At 38.0% G+C, this 19,215-nt stretch overlaps 1 protein-coding gene and 1 long non-coding RNA gene across 7 annotated transcripts in view; one reads left to right on the top strand and one right to left on the bottom strand.

The window, feature by feature from the left end:
• The window catches only part of Pde7b (phosphodiesterase 7B), a 309,490-nt gene that overhangs the window by 119,318 nt on the left and 170,957 nt on the right, over nucleotides 1-19,215 (top strand). The window lies entirely within an intron of this gene.
• LOC141423302 (uncharacterized) overlaps nucleotides 1-19,215 on the bottom strand; it is a 55,110-nt gene that overhangs the window by 12,770 nt on the left and 23,125 nt on the right. The window contains exons 2-3 of one of the 5 annotated variants that reach the window (XR_012448055.1): nucleotides 3,910-19,215; nucleotides 1-878 (exon numbers count right to left, since the gene is read on the bottom strand). The exon at nucleotides 1-878 is cut by the window's left edge and continues 12,592 nt beyond it. This is a non-coding gene — a long non-coding RNA (uncharacterized lncRNA). The other 4 variants (XR_012448053.1, XR_012448057.1, XR_012448056.1 and 1 more) reach the window with 4 other exon arrangements.

The following is a 19,215-nucleotide window of genomic DNA, read 5'->3' as shown; positions in this document are numbered from 1 at the left end:
GGCAATACTATGTGCACATTTGATTTTCTTGAGCGCCTTACAGCTTTTCCTTACAGAGTACTATGGGGCCCTGACTGAGATAAGGGAATAGGAAAGTGAAGAAAAGAGTTCTATGTTCCATGTATTGGGCTTAAGAGTAAAATAGGACTTCCAAATTAAAACAGCTTAAGAAATTTAAATGTGATTGAAGACCAAAAATTGTAGATGTGCTTTATTCTCACAGCTTTGAGAATAAAGAGAACAACTAAAGTCATGAGAACTGATGTACCCCAATGCAGATAACTCAGGTGCCATATTGGTGCTACGAGGACAGGAAGAGTTGAAAAATGGATGTTACCTAGACTCACTCCGAGTGAAGAGAGTTACAGTGAGCTGGACAAGATGTCTCCAACCAGGTGATGGCACAGAAAGCAGAATAAACAAAGGCTAGCCTCAAGGAACCCACAAATGATGTTGTTCTCCTATCCAGTCCTGCAGCAGACATCAGAGAAAAATACTTAGTGGGCTTGTGAAAACAGCCCATTTGCAAGAGCCAAAGTAACCAAACAATTAAAAATGAGTTCTAATGGCATACCCTTAGAAGGCAGGCAACTTATTCAGTCCCTTCACAAGTTTAAATAATTAAACATTTAAAATAAATTTCCTCTGAATTTTTACTCTTTCTCAAGTAGCATTCTCCATAGTTCAACTTTTGCTTTGTCAGACCACTAGGGGAAGAAGCAGGAACAGAGAGAGATGTAAGGGTCCTCTAGTCGTCATAGGAGGCTCTCAATCCTCATTAAAGGTCCTCAGGAGCCAATTTTACTGTTCCCCAATGACAGCTACTGGGAGCTCAGTGCAACACCTCTCGCTGGGGAAATACTGCCATGATGAGACACCTGTTAGCAGGACAGAGAGAAAGCGACCTCAAGGAAGATGAAGCACAAACAGCTTTCCATTCTTCTTTCTTTTTCCTTCATTTTTATTAGCATATATTAATAGTACCAGGGGGATTCATTGTGATAATGCCACAGATACATACAGTGCATTTTGAACAAGTTCACCCCCCATATTATATTCCCTTCCCCCTCTCCCTCCTCCCGTTGCTTTTTTCACAGAATTTGGTGGGTTCTGGGGTTGAAGAGGATCAAGTGTGTTTCAATATGTGTTTGTGTGTGTGTGTGGCTGTGTATAATGAACTCCACCATTCTTTCTTTATTTCAGCTCTTTAGAACTCATTTATTATAACTTTTTCCTGAATATTCTGTGAAAAGGCATCTACAGAGTTTAAATAGTAAAATGGGAAGATCAATGAACTAAACAGCAGCAAATGCCAAGAGATTTCAGAGGCCCTATGTGATTCATTTACCTAGGACTATTTGACTATTTTTTCTAATTTCCTTTTCTTTCTTTCATTTTTTTCTCCCTCTTGGCAATCAAATTCCTTATGATCCTCAGACAGTCTGAGAGCTCAGATGGTATACTAATAACTTTGGGGATTTCAGTCTTGGAATTGCACTGATTTGGGCTTCCTGCTAGTTCACCCAGACTATTTCAGGCCCTGAAATCATACATTTTCCACCCATTCATTACCTAGAGGTCCCCAAATACAAGCAGCAGAAAATGGCCATTGATGGCTTTACATAGCACTGAACTTCTGTAAGGATATCCATATGGAGGAAAGAAAATTCATCCCATAAATTCTCTGTATTCTGAGAAAGCTAACATTCCGCATGGGGTGGTGGATAAGCTGACGCTAGCCAGGGCAGAAGGATTGGCCCCTTGTAGCAAGAAGTCCTTGAAATCTACTTCACCTACTACAAGGAGGATGAATCATCCTGTATTTGCTCAAGACAACATGGCCATATTAGAGCAGATGTACAGGCTGGTATAAGAGACTGGGGATTCTGGGAGACTGAGAGCATCCCTGATGTCTTCAGGATCATGGGTCTAGCGATCCAGCCCTGACCATGTGAGAAGAAGTGAACACAGGATCTAACTCCAGAGTGAAGGAAAGTTGGTGAGGGGCCAAGATCTTTTCACCATCTACTGGGGTTCAGATTAGGCTCCAGCTCCACCAAAAGAACTTGAATAGAGTCCAGGGTCCCAAATAGTCAGACAGGCTAGCTTCTCTTGGCATGAAAGACATCACCTTGCCCTCACTCAGATCCTGTGGTTATAACCTGATGTTCCAAAGATGAGACACTAGCAGAGTAGCTTCCTGAGCCTATTCAAAGGTGGGGGTAGGACTTCTAACCTGATAAATACTGTCCTTGGGCCAAGTGGGGGCTCAAACCAATTTGTTATCACAAGGAGCTGATTAGGCCAGAACAGAGCAGTGAATATGATGAGGTAAGAAAGGAGAGGAGGGAAGGAAATGAGATAGATTAGTATAAAAACCTGTGGCCAACTCAGACCACCATCTCCAAAGTACCCTCAATTTAAAGTGAGATTGCATGAAACCAGCATAAAAGTGCACTCCAATAGACTGTGAACAATACTTCATTAGCTAAGGTCTCTGGAGCAGTCATACATAATGAGTATATTATCATTCATGCCTACTTGAACAAAATCAGGCAAAGCTGCACTTGCATTTTGGCTCCTACCTGCTCCCCCAAACCGCCTTCTCATGGCTTCTATATCTGATAGAACTATTGGTTCCAGGTATCAAACATATTGCTAAACCTGCTTAAGCACAATGGAGGAATTTATTATAAGGACTCGGATGCATTGTGTAATTCAGTTTCAGTAGTACCTACTATGGGGTAAACTGATGTCAAAACCAAGAGCAGTGAGCTAAAATCATCCAGGTAATTTATGTAAAATTAAGCCTTTGCATTTAAAATTACAATTTGGTTTTTGTAATATCAACTGATTGTTTTCATAAGGAAAGCTACCCACATTATGTAAACACTTGCCTAGCAGAGGAATAATGGGCTGAATTCTTAGCATTGACCTGGGGTGTAGGAAGTATCCTAACTATTAAATTTGTTTTAAATTCTATAAACATTTTTCAATCCAATTTAAGTAAATTGGTCATGGCACTCAAGTTTTCTAAATAGGAACTTCTTTCTCCTGTCTCAGACATGAGCATTTTAATAAAAATGCTTTTAAATACCCATAGGCATTTCTCTAAATATTCCCAGGCAAGTGATTCTCTGTAGACTATGTAAGCTTCATTGATTCCTAAAGATAAAAAGAGATTGATTTTCTATATAAACACCCAGAATCCATTTCAACACATTACAGGATTTTGTTGCCTCTTGTACCCAGTGGCATGAAAGTCTGGGAAGAAGTCAGCTGCTGCCAGCAAGGCTCAATGTTTACTCAGGTTTCTTCATTTCCCATATATGTGTGCTTACAAGCCAAACTAGGAGCATTTACTCCCATCATTAGTAACCTCTAACAAAATAGAGTTCCTCAATTTATTGCAAGTTCTGAAGGAACAGGGATGAAGCAAGTCAGGTTGATCTACCTTCTTTAAGAAACAGCTGCTCCTAGCATGTATTTAGCAATTCTTTCATCCATCTATTAGACCAGCTGGAATGGAGGAAAAGAGGAATGCTTTGAATAAGAATGCAACAATTGCAGGAAGATTTTTCATCAGCCAGAGCTGTTGATAAAACAGTCAACTCGAGTTAAGAATGACGCATATTGGAGTCCCTGCCTAAGACATCAAAGTTATTTATCACAAGACCTGGAAGTAAATTGTAGTCTCCCAATTTTTTTTTTTAAAGGCTATGTCATTCAAAAGACAGCTCAAATTCATGTAGTAGCTAACTTTGAACTTCCCAGCTCATATTCATGTTAATCTCTCCCAGGATTTTCATTTAATCTAAGAGATAGAGACCTTTTCTATTACAGCAGTTAATTCCTTTGTTATAGAAATTGACAAATGCTTTTATTAATTTTCTAATTAAAAGGACTTACCTAATGATGAGAAGTAGCACACATGGCATTGGAGGCTTTTATCCAGACTTAATTTAGGGCCATTCCAGGCAAAATTTTGCTTATGTTGAATTTTCATGTAGAAAATAAGATGCAGACTAGGGTTTCATCTGAGAAAATTAGAGTAAAAGTGATTCCTTATAGTGGTTATAAACATGTATTCTAGAATTAGTCATGAACTTGAATTGCTGTAAAGAAAATTTCCTTCCTTACAATGTGCTAAGTCTCTCACCTGCAATATGGGAATGGTCCACCTTCTACCTGGCCACCTTCACTCATTCTTTACCCACCTGAATGAAAAGAGAACAGAAGCAAAACAAGGGAAAACGTGCAAAGACTACATGGGAAGGAAGATGGCAGGAACTTTGAAGAACTTTCTAGAAACATTGCCATCTCACTATATGTATGGAATGAAATTAAAGTCTTTCTTTTACCTGCTCTTTTGCTACTAGGCTAACCTTGTTTAAATACCATACTTTACACTTTGATTGTGTTTGTATTCCCCTCTCCACTGACATTCTCCAAAGGAAAAGGAATGTCATGTTAATGTATTTTCCACAAATCCAGAGGAAAACCCCACTGAGAAAAAACAAAGCTCTCCAAACAGCCCCATTTCCCCTATTCAGTCATAACTGTCCTATGGAGCCATCTGCCCTTATAGCTGAGCTGATCAGAGCAGTTGCAAGGATGGAAGGCCTTTGGAACTGCAGTTTTCTGAAACTGGATAATACAAAGTGACTAGAAGTCTCTGAACCTATCCCACAAATGTCACTTCTCTGGGGTCCAAAGTTTTCTATCATTGTTTCTACCCAGGTGGAAAAATGAAAATGAGTAGGAAAGCAGAGACTGAGGAAGAGCAGGAAGATTAGTCCCAAAAAATATGATTCTCATCTTAAAAGGGAACCATGTCTTTGGAATAGATTCCACTTTGGTAAAGTTGGGGCATCAAAATCCTACAGTGCAAACAACTTTAGTGCATCTACCCATGTCTTGCATATACCCTAAAGGTGACAGATAGCCATACTTGGGAATAGTCGAAAGTATTTCTTTCCTTTGGGAGGGTCCTTAGTATGGGAAAAGTAGAGTGAGTGATCTAACTGGCTCATGCTTGGTTAAATTCCAAGCATTTCCTATTCAGAACAACTGGACCCTTCTGTGGTACACTGGTAAGTATGCAGCTTAGAGAAACTTTGATGGTCCCATCCAGGGTAGCAGCAAGGTCTACTGAGCACTTGAGGACATTTTTTTTCTGTCTCCAGATCCCTTATAGAAAGGTATTTGTGAAACTGGTTGCTCAGACACACAGTGATATTCTCCACTTCCTCCTCATCCCACTGCTAATAAAACTCCTGGGACCCAATTACAAGGCAGTCGCTTCTGTAGCAGAGATTTCAGCCCTGCATTTTATAGGAGTTACCCATAGTACACCAGAGACCTGCAGTCACAGCTTTGTTCAATGTCTGCTTGCATTTGTGGGTGCTTTCACATTCCTGAGTCTGTAGAGAACACAAGCCTTGATTTTGTGGGTAAGGCCCATTGATGACAGGTGTGAGCTGCCTTGATTTGTTTACCAAAAACATGTTTGAAATGCAAGTAATTCCAGTCGCTGGAGTGTTGACATGTTCCTTTTAGCCCTCTCTTCCCAATACATTGTGTGAAAATGTCTAAACAAACCAAACATGCTTCTTTTAACATTGCAAAATGGTGGCCTTTTGGACAACGTGTTAATATTATTCATTCAGGGGAAAACGTATAGCAAAGGGTAAGAGCCACCTAGTTAAGCAAACTTTTTGTACACTGGATCCTTAAGGCAACTCAGTCCAGCTTTGCTTGTAGAAGTGGAACAGGGGAATGATTAGGAAGTTAAAATATGATTATCTGCTAGGTCTGAAAAAAACTGCAGGTATGGAGAAAGAATTAATCCTAATTCCTCACCTACTTACTTTTTCTGAATCTTCTCTATGTGATGAACCTGTATTATTAGTGTCACTTTCTTCAGGTTTTCTCAAATGATAAATGTTGAAGACCTAAACATTGTTACCCTGATTTGAACATTACCCAAGATACATGTATGTATCAAAAAATCACATGGTACCCCATACACACGTACAGTTTCTACAGGTCTATGTATACACATCACATACATACACAGACACACACATACAAAGCTTTCTCTCAGAAAGGGCCATTATGAAGGAAATACCTTCTGATGAAGATGGTCACTTGTTCTCCTTCCAAAGGTCAAATCTATCCCAGATCGAGAATGTGATGAGGTCAGTCATGCTGCTTTAGAAAGGACTAGAATATTACCATTGTGTGACCAGCTCCATCTTAAATAAGAGCAAGTAGAAAAGACAGGGATTGTCTTTTGTACATTTGCTTCCAGAAAGCCTTGAAATCTATCCTAGGAGAGAGCTATGCTGATCCCACCAACTTCCCACCTGCTCTCCATTATCATCCAGGATAAATTATCTGTACAAGAAACCAAAACTTTCCCCCATCACAAAGTGATGCTTAACCTATGACAGATCTTGCTACAGTGGATGACATAATTTGAAAGCAGACCATGATTCACAGAACTTAGCCCTTTTTAAATGATTCAGGATTATATTAGCTCAAATGAAAGTCACTCAGAATTTCAGGGAGTATCTCTGGGGCAATAGCAAGAGTAAGCTGGTGCCAATTCATAGGAATTTGGGGAAAGACCCCTCTAGAGTATGTATTGAGTGTGAGTGCTCCCCTGTCCCAGGTCTCTGACTTATGAGATGAATGGTGTGGCCCCTGGGTTTAGTGACAAGGGGATCTCCTGAATAGTTAATACTAGGCCTGGACTCTTGAGGCATGGGCATTCCATTTGTCATTGCACTGTGTCAGATGGAGACCACTAGACCTGAGACATCATTCCTTGATCACTCACTAGAGAGTAGTCATTAACTTGCATAAGATAGATCCCACTTCTCACTGCTCCCAAGACAGTGTGCTTGTAATCACACTATTATGGAAACTACTCCCACTTCTTTTTCCCAAGGAAGAGCAAATAAAACAGGGCCTTTACATTTCTCCAAAGAGTATGGCTCATCTTTCTGCTTTTATTCACTAATAAATACACAAGAAGGTAAACATTTGCTAATTAGGAAACAAACAATAAAGACAGATATAAATATTGGTGTGTGTATATAATAAACACAAACATATCATGTATGATATGAATACATATATGTATGTCATGTGTGCACATATCATAGATATATGACACATGTATTAATCAACTTTGAGTTATTACAACAAAATACTGGAGACAGTTAATCAATAAAGAGAAAAGCTTTATTTAGTCAATCGTTCTGGAGGTTCCAGCACAAGGTCAGGTAGTTTCTGTCCTCTGGGCCTCTGGTGAGGGCTGTGGATGGCAATGGCTGGGAGTGAATGACAAAGCAAACCCCTCACATCATGAGCCAGGAAGCCAAGCTAGATGATGGACGAGGTCTAGAATCGCCCTCAGAGACATGCCCCAGTGATCTAAAGACCTCCCACTAGGCCCCACCTCTAAAGGTCCTTAGCATCTCCTAATACCACAAGCCACAGGACTAAACCTTTAACATGTGGGCCTTTGGGGAACGCTCAACATCCTAACTATAGAAACATATATCCATATGTCATATATAGCACACATAATGAAAAGGGGAGGAAAACACATGTCAAATTTACTCATTTTCACACATAGAACTTCTTGCTTTACTAAAATATTAAATGTTTTTCCCATAAATTTCCAATATTCAGTCTTGTAACCTTAAAAAGTGAAAATTACAAATCATAGAGCAAGATTTTACAAGTATTTGTGTATTTTTAAATCCAAATAATCTGTTGACTAAATCACAGGAATTTCACCAAACAGTCATAATTATTTTTTTCTTTCTTTTAACTGTGTAGAATGCATGCCGTCTTAGTTTGTATAAGCTTCCATGGCAAAATACCATAGGGGTATCTCAAATAACAGTTTATTTTCTGTCTGTTCTGGAGGTGGAAAATCCAAGACCCAGGTGCCAGAATGGTCGGGTTCTAGTGAGGGAACACTTGCTGCTTGCAGATGGCTGCCATCTCACTGTGTCCTCACATGATAGAGAAAGATAGAGGTATCTGATGTCTCTAGTTTTACTTCCCAAAGGCCCATCTCCAGAAATCATCACATTGTGGGGGGCTTCAACATACGAATTTTAAGTAGACATAAATATTGAGTCCATAACACATACCTATCATATTTGTCAATTACAGAGAACTTCAAGGGATAGTATCCTATGTAGTATTATGTCCAGTCTAGACCTGTATATTTTATAGAAAAATGAAAAACAGACTCTATCCAAAGGAAAGAAATTCACTTTGCAAAGTTCTAGAAACTGTATCACAGGAGGAACTGGAGTTAAAAGAACCAGAGCTCTTTATCATTACAAAAGAAAAAGTAAGATGGGACACAACTTAAAAATATTGTTTGCAGATACTTGGAGACTTGCATATTGAAGAAGAATTTGGCTTCTTTTTGGTTACAGCATGTGAAATAAGCAGAAGTTAGAAGGAGGTGGATTTTAGAAAATTATAAAACAGAACTCCTGGTAAAGAGAGTTCTTTACAATTTAGTCCCCTAAATTGTACAGTGATCATCTCTTAGCACTGAACTCATTGAGGTGGCCCTCTTTCAAGGATGTGCTCATTCAGTGAATTGGAACCTACAATGGATCTCTCCAGTCCATTCTGATGCTAAGACACTATGGTTTAAGAGATCACCCTACAGCTATAATTAGTCTTTAACTGATTTGAAAATAATAGGTAAAAGAAAATAAGGACTAAAGCAATCACAATATTATCTTTGTGTTAAATGAAGAGGAATAAGGGCGATGAAAATAAACAAACAAACAAACAAAATGCATTCTTTCTTAGAGATGCATCCAGGATGAAGCATTCAAAGGAAATATGAATGTTCTGATCCAACAGGTAAAAAGAGTTGTCATCCTCAGAATTAGTTGATAATTAGGAAAATCTCACCTCAGGAGAGCATGAGATAAGAGTTCTGTTATCATTATTTCTTGGTTTTCTTTTGGATAAGGGCACACATTTTGTTTATTGCATGACTCATATCTTCTGCAGAAAAATATAGACTGATGGATGTTTATGACTTTATAAATAGTTGTTGAGACTATTGCAAAAAATTAATCTCAGTCAACATAAGATTGATATTTCTTGTCAGTTATCTACCATGGGGAAGGAAATGTATCCCTTATATCTGGAATATAGCTCTCTCTCTCTCTCTCTCTCTCTCTCTCTCTCTCTCTCTCTCTCTCTCTCTCGGTCTCTCTGGCTTTCTCTCTCTCTCTCTCTCTTTCTCTCTGTCTCTCTCTCTCTCTGTCTCTCCCTCTCCTTTCTCTTTCCTGTTTCTTCTCTCTCTTCTCTAGCTCATCTCTCTTTCTCTCTCTCTCTTTCCTCTCCCCTCTCCCCTTTCTCTCAAATTAAGTCCCATGCAATTAAACCAGCTGAAAAGCCAACCAACCTGGTAGCTATCAATTAAAGGAACATTGTAAGATGCTTAGGGATCCAAGCATTTTGATTGGCTAGAGTAGAATTTGAGAAGATGAACTAATAAGAGTAGGGCAGTATCCATTTTACCTCTCATTGTATTCCTTCTTGCCCTTCATGGTGCCTGCTACCAAGAGATCCTCAACAATTTATCAAAAGAATGAAAAATTATTTTTACAAGCTAATGATTCAGTTGATATAATATATGAAAATATTGTTAAATTCATACTAGACAGTTGCTTTCATTACAATCATCTATGTTGGTTTTTCAGTAGCAAACTACCCACTTGGCGCTTCATCTGAAGAGCCTCTGGTTTCTTTCTATTCTCTTCCTGCTGGCTGCTTTGCTGTTGCATGCACAACAGATGTTTAAAAAGATGTGAAACTCAAATTAAATCTGAATGTTGGTTATGCCTTTTCTAAAATTCCACTTAGTCCAATTTTGGATTGGGGGTGAAATTTAGTAATATATTCCATTTATATAAAATATGCTTTATGAAGCTCTTATGGGTCCAAAACAGAAATTGTCCAAAGAAAAGGTGTGGATAAAATGGGTTATGTAGGGAGTGCATTGCTGCAGCCTATCTCATAGTATGAGCAAAAAACATGAAACAAAAATGTGCTTTGGAGTGTCTTCAGGTGAGAAAATCGGATTCATGCTTTCATTATATAAGGTAGAGGTTCAGTGTACTCACTGGCCAGAGAATTAGGAACCTTGAGATTCCACCAAGGTCATTGGTGTCATTTAGTACATTGGACCCTAGTTAATCCCTTGATAAAATGGAAGGTAGGCCTTAGTCTCAAAGGAAAGTCTAAAGCAATAGTTCTCAAAGTATTTTTCTTCAACATCATGTGAGAACATGTTAGAATTGCAAATTATCTGGCCAGATCTTGGACCCATTCAATCAGAAAGTCTGGAATTGCGATCCCAGCCATCTGTTTAGGTGATTTTGATGAACAATTTTGAGGACTGGGAGCTTTGGGTTCTCTTGGAAATAAGTGGAGAGGGTTTTAAAGCCTCCTTTTCCTCTCTACCACCAACAGCTCTTGAGATAGGACCCCCTACAACCTGACAATAATATCCAACTAACAACAAGTTGTGACTAGACATGAAGATTAGGTCTCTTTCAAGAGATCTATTGTACAAACTGGCTATAGTTAATAACAATGTATTATATGCTTGAAAATTGCTGAATAGATTTTAAGTACTCTCACCACAAATAAATGATCAGTATATCAGATAATGCATATGTTAAGCATGTTACAAAAGCAAATCTTTCTGTTTCACTTGAAGATTTTTAGATTTGCTGTTATGCTTAATTTATAAGAACTGCCTTACCAAAAAATATGTTAATCAAAGTGTCAATACAATTAAGAGTTTATCCACCTTCATTATTGTTATGATAAATCAAAACCAAGGTTGAAAGTGGCTGCTTCTCCATTTCTTCCCCCAAATGGTAGTGGGAATTTTTCTTTTACTATAGCAGTCTCTTAAAATTGTTCAATTTCATACTCTGCTTAAGGTAGCAATTTTGGTTCATTCAAATATGTGTCATTGATTTGCATTTTACATTATTTTTAGATATTAATCTTAAAGTTCAAATCAAGCCTGAACTGCCTGAATGGCACAATACCTAATGCATAGTCATGGGCAAGAAATATTTAATAACATTGTGATAATACTTGATGTTTCTCTGTCTTAGCTATAAAATAATGGAATAAATAGATCAGCTTTGCTTTTTTATTTAATTTTTCCCTGTAGCTAGAGTTTGTGGTTGATTTGTAATTAGGATAAATGAAAACAAATGAAGGAAAATATGACTCAAAATATGTGACATGTCTTTTCGTGTTTTATCCATAGATATTAAAATATTATTTTCCGGTGTTTGGCTCATGGAAAGAAAACACTTCAGAAACTTTGAAATGACTCAGTTATACAAATTGGAATAGTAATTTCTGTGAAGAATGAAACTTTACAGTTTATAAAGTGCTTTCAAGTACACAATTTCATGATCCTCTCCACAGTTCAGTGAAGTAAGCATGAGTTTATTGCCCCTTACTTACTTGGCTGGAGAAAAGGGTCTGGGAAAATTTAATCAGTTGCCCAACATCACAGGGAGTTGTAAAACCAATTATTGGTCCAGTGCTCCTGTCACCATGTTGAATTACCACTTCTATCCTCATCATAAGCTGGGCTCCCCTCCCTGTGGAGTCTGGTCAACCTATGCTACATTCAGCCTGGTCAATTTCAGTAGGGAGGAGATAGAGAGAGAGAGAGAGAGAGAGAGAGAGAGAGAGAGAGAGAGAACTCTCGAATAGGTGGACTCTTGGTTGGTTGGTTGGTTGGTTGGTTGGTTGGTTGGTTGGTTGGAGAGAGATGAAAGCTATCCTGTTTCTGACTCTAAAGGTAGGCATCAGAAGTCTAATCTTTACCAACATTTAGGCTCGCTACAGTAGAGTTGAAGGTATCAACTATGTCCCCTTTCAGGAATGCTGTCTTCTTGGTCCTAAACTTTAAGAGCACCTGCAGAAAATGTTAAGGACTCAGATGTCCCATTCCCATCTCCAGTAAAGTTAGCTCACTCTAGACAGTGGGGTTCACACACTGATAGTTTTGGAAGCTCCCCAGGAGACTAATGTGCAACGAGGGTTGAGCTCCGCACATACGGCTGAAATGGAAGCAACACTGGTGTAGAAGCAGCCTTTCCCCATCTCAGACTAGGTAAAAAGAGCATGTTTGTCCTCACCGTTTCTATGTAGAGGCCTTGTATAATTTCAAAGCAAGCCAGAGAGTTGTGTCTACCAGGGAATTCCTGTGGGATATTATTAAAGGGTTTATGGTTTACTGATGAGATGAATTAATGGTGAGTATTAAGACAGATTCAACCTCAGAAATTGGGCAGATTAACAAAGTGACCAATGTGGAGGTACAGATTTCAAGTTCAACTTCGTGTTTCCTATCTTTCCAAAGAAAGGACTGGTAGGAATAAAAAATGCTTTCTTTCTTTTGCTGGTCAGGAGTAAATGGACCAGCCCTTATAAAAACTTGGGTCTATCCAAAGAGACATAAGAGGAGAGGTATAATTAGCTTGAGTAAGCAAAGGAATAAACAGCAGCCTGAAAAACAGCTTCTAGAAACCTAAGAGGGACCAGGTTCTGTCCTTAAACTACCCCTTGCTTGAATAATTTCCTGCATAGAACACCCTAGAAATTACATCAATGACTAAAGTTGCCTCCTCTCCTTGTATTGGACCCTTGTATGTGTTTGCATATGTGTGTGTGTGTGTGTGTGTGTGTGTGTGTGTGCACATGCACGTGTGTGTGGGTATGTATATGTGTAGTGGAGAAGAAGGATAGAAAGGAGAGGACATTCACCTCCTTACCACTGAGATCCTGTCCAGTGAATCCAATTGAGGAAATACTTAAAAATAAATTTGTTAAAGTAGGTGAGTTATTTCACACTTCATATAAAAATTAAGAGGTGAATATAGCATTCAAAGTCACATTTCTAGAGGGAACAAAATAAGATGGTGTTCTTTAACAAAGTTACATAAATTTAATAAAAAGTTTCTATTTCAACAAAAATATTTTTGACCCCACTCTACATGGAGTAAGGAAATATCTAATTGTTAATTAATCTTTTGCAGCTAAGCACATGCATAAATGGATTCATAATCAGAAAGTTATTAAGCCACCCAAAGCCAACTGAAATGTCCCCACAATTTATAGGTGTAATGAATACAAGTGAATATACAATATCCCCAAAAAGTCAACTGGAGAGGACTTTTCAAACTCAATAACTAACCTTTATTATAAAGAATTTCATTTAATCAGTTATATCCAACCAACCCTTACTGAGGATGTAGTATGTATTTGGCATTGTTGAGAGTCAAAATAATATCTCAACATAACTACCAGACATATTAAATGACTAGAGAGTCCTACGAGCTATTTTATAAGACAGCATATATTCACAGGTCTCATTTAAATCTATGCTACTACAAAAAAAGTGGAATAGAATCAGTGCTATCAGCAACAGGAAGGATGGAAAACAAAGAGAAATAGGGCTCAGTTTCTATCTTTGTACATTCTAACAAATCTTCCTAAAACAGTACTTCCATGAGTAGTATCTATGCCTTCCCCAGAATCAAAAATGATTCATAAGACCCACCCATCCTGATGTTTCATGTCCTTTCTCAATTCTGTGTTGGGAGGTTGTTAGCCCTTCCTGCTGTTTTGTAACCCTGCTGCCCTGGCCTTGGACCACAAAAGTCCTGAAGGCCTCAAGGTCACCTGGCCACCCCAGTTCACCTCCTAAACTTTAACCTTCTCCTTGGCCCCCACATTCCACATACATATGGCCCCCCTACTTTGTTCCATTTGTCTATGCAAATCCAGCTAGAGACAGGAACCTTCCTCTGACAACCCCAAGGAAAGGAAGCACAGGGTTCACTGTAGAAATAAATGAGTCTGAATCCCCCCAATGTTCAAATTCTGAAAAAGATTTATTTTTAAAGGCTAGCTTCTGAAAGAGATACCCAAGGTTTTTGTTTATGTTTGTGTTTCTTTTTTGTCAGAACAACTCTCTAGCTCTTGCTTGATTGGCCAGTACAGATATTGTTGTGAGCCAGTTCAGGGTCAACACACGAAAGGAAAGTCATAAAGTACAAAAGAACTTCAGTCTTTTCTGAGGAGACTAGAAAATTATTCCCTACTACACGGAAAAAAAAAAAAAAAGATAGCCATTGTGAGTTCTTAAATGTAACCAACATACCTGTAATCACAGCTGTGTGCAGAATGAGTTACCTTCTGTCCTCATTAGCTGATTGGTCTAAGAAAGACAGTGTTACCAGTCCAGGGACACTTGTTCACATCCATAATCTGTAAAGGCATTTGCTATAAAACAATATGAGTGAGTTATAAAGAAATAGTCTATACCAGGGAAGGGGCAGGGGAAAAGTGGAGAGAGAAAAGAGGATAAGACAGATAGGTGGGAGGGTAGATACAATCCAAGTATAATATATCCATATGTGGATATATATTAACAGGGAAATCTATTAATATGCACAATTAATATTCATTAATAATTATAATTTAAATTTTTTAATTCTGTCCATAAGAAAAAGCAGTCTAAACTTACTTATCAGGGAAATAATTTGGAATACATTGAAACAAATATTAGCAAAAATGGATTAAAATAAACCTAGAAGATTTTTTCTTTAAGAACCTGTAATATAAAAAGTTTTTAATTAATTGTTCATTAGTAGTGTCAACATCTCAGTTTTTTTTAAATAAAGAGAGACATACATTCATAAAGAGAGAGTTGAAACAAAATGTTTCTTCCAGAGAAATTAGATCTCATTTAAAATTTACCCTTGGCTGAGACAAAAGCTTCACTTGATGGTAAGACATGCTTAGATATGGGATCCTTACTGTAAGAGGACCTAAGGTTCTTAGTGTCAAATAGGTCAACCTAAATAAACGCACTGAGAAAAATAACACAGCAATTTCTAACTTCAAAGTCATGACTTTACATTTTAGCATAATTATTGGCCCATTTGTAAATAAGCATAGCTCATTTTTTTCTAGATTTGTAGATTTTTCTATTCAAATAAATCAAGCAAGGGACTTGCTCTTATTTAGGTCATAAATATTTTTGAGCAAAATTTAACCTCACTCAGAAATTCACTGACTTCTCAAATGATTCATCAACCAACCATTTTATATAAAATATTTAGATTCCCTTTAATTGATGTAGTATATGGACTCCCAAATAGTAAGAAAGAGAATAATATCATATTAGTTTTCTGTCACTAGAAAAGGCAAGAAAATGACAGAGACAAAAGTGCAGATTTTTATCAATCTAGGACAGGGAGGAGTGGTTTTTTTGTTAGTTGGTTCTCTGTTGGTGAACCCACTTGAACAATCTAGCTTTGTTGCTGGGAGTATCTTCTCCCATTTTGTGTATCTCTGCATTCTCTGTCCCATTGTAGAATGTAAAACAGCAGAAATATGCCCATTTGACCCAAAATGTAGTCTTTTATCTTGTTCTGGTTGTTTTCTTCCAATGCTGAGAAGAAAACTCCATCTCGTTACCCTACTTTGTTTCCAAGAGAGTATGGAACTCTTGTGATTAAATGTGAAGGATTCAGAGCAGATGACAGTAAATATACTGTTTGGGGTTTTCTCTCTTGAGAAACAACCCCCACTCAGAGCACTGGTTGTGCAAGTAAGTCACATTAAGTTCAGATTACTACTGTGATCAACTCTTAAGTCTGATAAGAAGCTCTGAGGCTATCACCTACTCATAAGAAGCAGCACAGAAATAGACAAGCCTAGAAGGATGCTTGTGACTGCCACTCACTTCAAAACAGTGATGTTATTTTAGAAACAGCCTGGTTTTTGTTTCCGGTGTTTGCTTTTTGTTTTTTTTACTGGCCAGGTCATAATTTCAAGAAGCAAATAGCTATAAGAAGCAGTTCTTATGGTTAACAAAATGCATTTGTTCTTTTTCTGAAACTCCACCACTAAACTCTATCCTAAGAATATAATCTAAAACACCAAAAGAAAAACCGTTTGTTCACAGATGTTTCCTGAAGCATTATTTATAAGAACTAAAAATTTAATAATACTCTACATGCCTAAGAATAGAGAAAAGATGAATTTAATCACCATGCAAACATATGCTGAAACATCATGTAGCCATTAAAAACTGTATTTGCAAAGAGTTTTAATGGAAAGTAAACTGTTTTCTTTCCAGTGCTGAGTGAAAACAGAACACAAAATGGTATAAAATGATTCAGTATCAAGTGCATGACACATGCTTATGGATAAGACTGGAAGGATAACAGGGAGTGTTAGTGATAGTGAGTAAAGGGTTATACATGATTATTTGCTTAATACTGCCTTTTGATTCTCCACTTACTAGGAGGATCACTTATTACATCTTACACAGCCAATACACACACACACACACACACACACACACACACACACACACACACACACACGGACATTCACATCCCATGGGAAAAGAGCAGTAAAACCTATTTCCCAAGCTATTCTACATATTCTTACATTCTATTATAAACGCTATGGTTTTGGACAAGTCTGTAATCCAGTGTATTAATTAACAGTGTCAATATCTCAGTTTTCTTCAAGTAAAGAAAAATAAGTACATATAAAAACTGCTAGAATTAATTGATGTGATATATTTGTAATTGCTTCTTAGTAGGAAAAGTGCCATACAATTAAATAACAATATTATTCAGAGGAGAAGAAACTGAATTTCAGTTTTTCCAAGCCAGTCTACATGGTAAAGATTGAGGGTTTTGTCATATTTTCTGCCACCAATTGGAGCTCCAACCACCATGGAAGAAATTATGTAGACTGTTGTATGACACTGTGCTTTCCTGCTCTTAGGCACTAAGTTAAAAATGCAAATTATTTACCTTATAGGCAATGTGTTTTAGTTTATTTAAGTACCTTGAGTTAGTTTCAACCCTGCCTACAAATTGACAATAATAATTTTTAAATGTCATAAAATGATACTAAGATATTATAATTCTCATCCTTTCTCATTCACTGACCTAAATAGGGAAGAAGGAAGGAAGAAAAGAAGGGAGGAAGGGAGGGAGGGAAGGAAGGAGGGAAGAAGGGAGGGAAGATAGCAAAGAGGAAATGAAACGTGGGTGGGGAGAGAGAGAGAGAGAAATATGGTCATGGTTCTCACATTTACTGTAAGGTAGATTGGAAACATACAGATCCTATACGCTGAGGAAGAATATAGTGATCATATCACCTTTCTCTGCCACAAGCTCCTAGGTGATGAGATAAGTAATGTGTCCTCAGACCTAGAGGAATCAGAAGACTATGGTCAAGAAATTGTCTGTGATTCAGTCTAGTTTGAGAATAGCATAAATATTGTTTATACTGAGAGAGATTTCTGAACATTTTCACAATCAGGTGATTTTTTAAAAAATAGGTTTCATAAACTGTAGAATCTTGGTTTGCTTTTGGAAGGCAACACTTTAAACACACTGTACCAGCATTTAGGAACATCTAGCCCATAAGGCCAAGGCTCAGCATTGGACCTATTGTCATAGCTAGATCCCTGCCCAGCTTTCAATTCACTTAGTAGCTTTTTGTTGTTTTGTTTTAAGCTTCTAGAAGAAACATGCCAGGCTTGGCAGAAACTTTGACAAAGTTTATAAGACTTGAAGTCAGTTTCCCATTTGTAAGCCGAATCAAAGAGAGCAAGAAGCTGTAAATGGAAAATAAGGTCAGAAGCACAGAGATGAGAATTGGATTTGCTCACTGGGATCACAGATACATAGGAGGTTAAGAGGAAATGATCACAGTCCTGCCTCCAGGGCTAGAACAAGGTCAGGACTGAGAAACCATCTGCAAGGGGAGTCTCTATCCATGGCCTGGCAGAGGCTTCCAGCTTCACTGCCAGAGAGGTTCATTCACCCAGGATCCCAGGCCATACCATGTGCAAGACAGCTTGCCTTCCAGCAAAGGCTGGCATTACCAAGTCCCTTGGCTTGGAGGTTTACATTTGACTCACACCCCAAATCTAATCATAAGACAGGATTCACTTGTTTAATTTTCTCAGATGGTTTATGGAGAATAAGTTTTACCCTAATAGTGATTTTTCACCGCTAACAGCATCCCTTCAAGAAAACCTCCAAAGATTTTTGTTTTTCTTAGCAGAAATACATATAGACTTTGCCGTATCAAACTGCTCTTGTGTCCAGGTGGCCATACTCCCAGGATTTAGTTACCTCGTTTCTCAAGTGAATATGAAACATGGAACGTCTTAGTTCTCAGAGTAGGACTGATTTTAGGTCATCATGTTCACTCTTTACTTGAAACACTACAAGACATATTGAATCATATAACTGACTTATGGGAAAATATAATTTTCATTTCATAATAGATCTTTTATTATTAACAGTTGCTTGGGCAGCCTGACCTTGGAATCTCTCTTTTGAATGATTACAACACTCCTGTGTCCAAATGTGGATCCTGGCCTTTGTAATAATGGTGCCACATTCTCCTCAAACTTAGTCTGTCTTGACTAATCAAAGGCTGACTGATCAGTACAGGGGGACAGCCTAGCCAGGAGGGCTCAGGTGCCAACCTGGAGAAACAGCCTCAATTAGGTTCTCACCACTGACATTAGCCAGAGTGCCTGGACTTAGAATCATCAGATGTGCATCTGTTGTCAGATTTTCACTTAAAAAGAAAGTTTAGGGGTATAGGTTTTGTTGAATTTGAAGAACTGGAGTTTGGGGAAAACAATAATGATTTGAAATATGATCATTCACCTACCTGGATGATACTTTCTGGTCTTTGTTTTCTGTATGCCTACTTTGTGAATTGGAAGATCCAATTCCAAGTCAAGAACACATCTGTGACAATTTAATAAAGAAAAAAATATACCCCCTAAAAGCACGTGAGCAACCCCTTTGACTTCCCTGTTTTACCTTCTCTCTCTCAACTTCCCTCCACCTCACAGGCAGCCCACTCCCTTCCCACCCCACTGCCCACTATCACCTTCCCATCTTTTGACTGCTAAGGAGGAATCACTGACAGCAAAATGAGACTTTAGAGTTCACCTTTTCCTAGGGCTCCCTTCCTCGAATTGTCCTTGCTTGTTTGTTCTCTTTTGATCTGGGTATGACCCCCACACTAAATTTTAGATCCTACTCCTTCAGCCAT

Source organism: Castor canadensis, chromosome 1, assembly GCF_047511655.1.
Source record: "Castor canadensis chromosome 1, mCasCan1.hap1v2, whole genome shotgun sequence".
Classification (NCBI taxonomy): domain Eukaryota; kingdom Metazoa; phylum Chordata; class Mammalia; order Rodentia; family Castoridae; genus Castor; species Castor canadensis.
The sequence above is the reverse complement of the archived record's forward strand: the minus strand, read 5'-3'. Positions and strand labels throughout refer to the sequence as shown.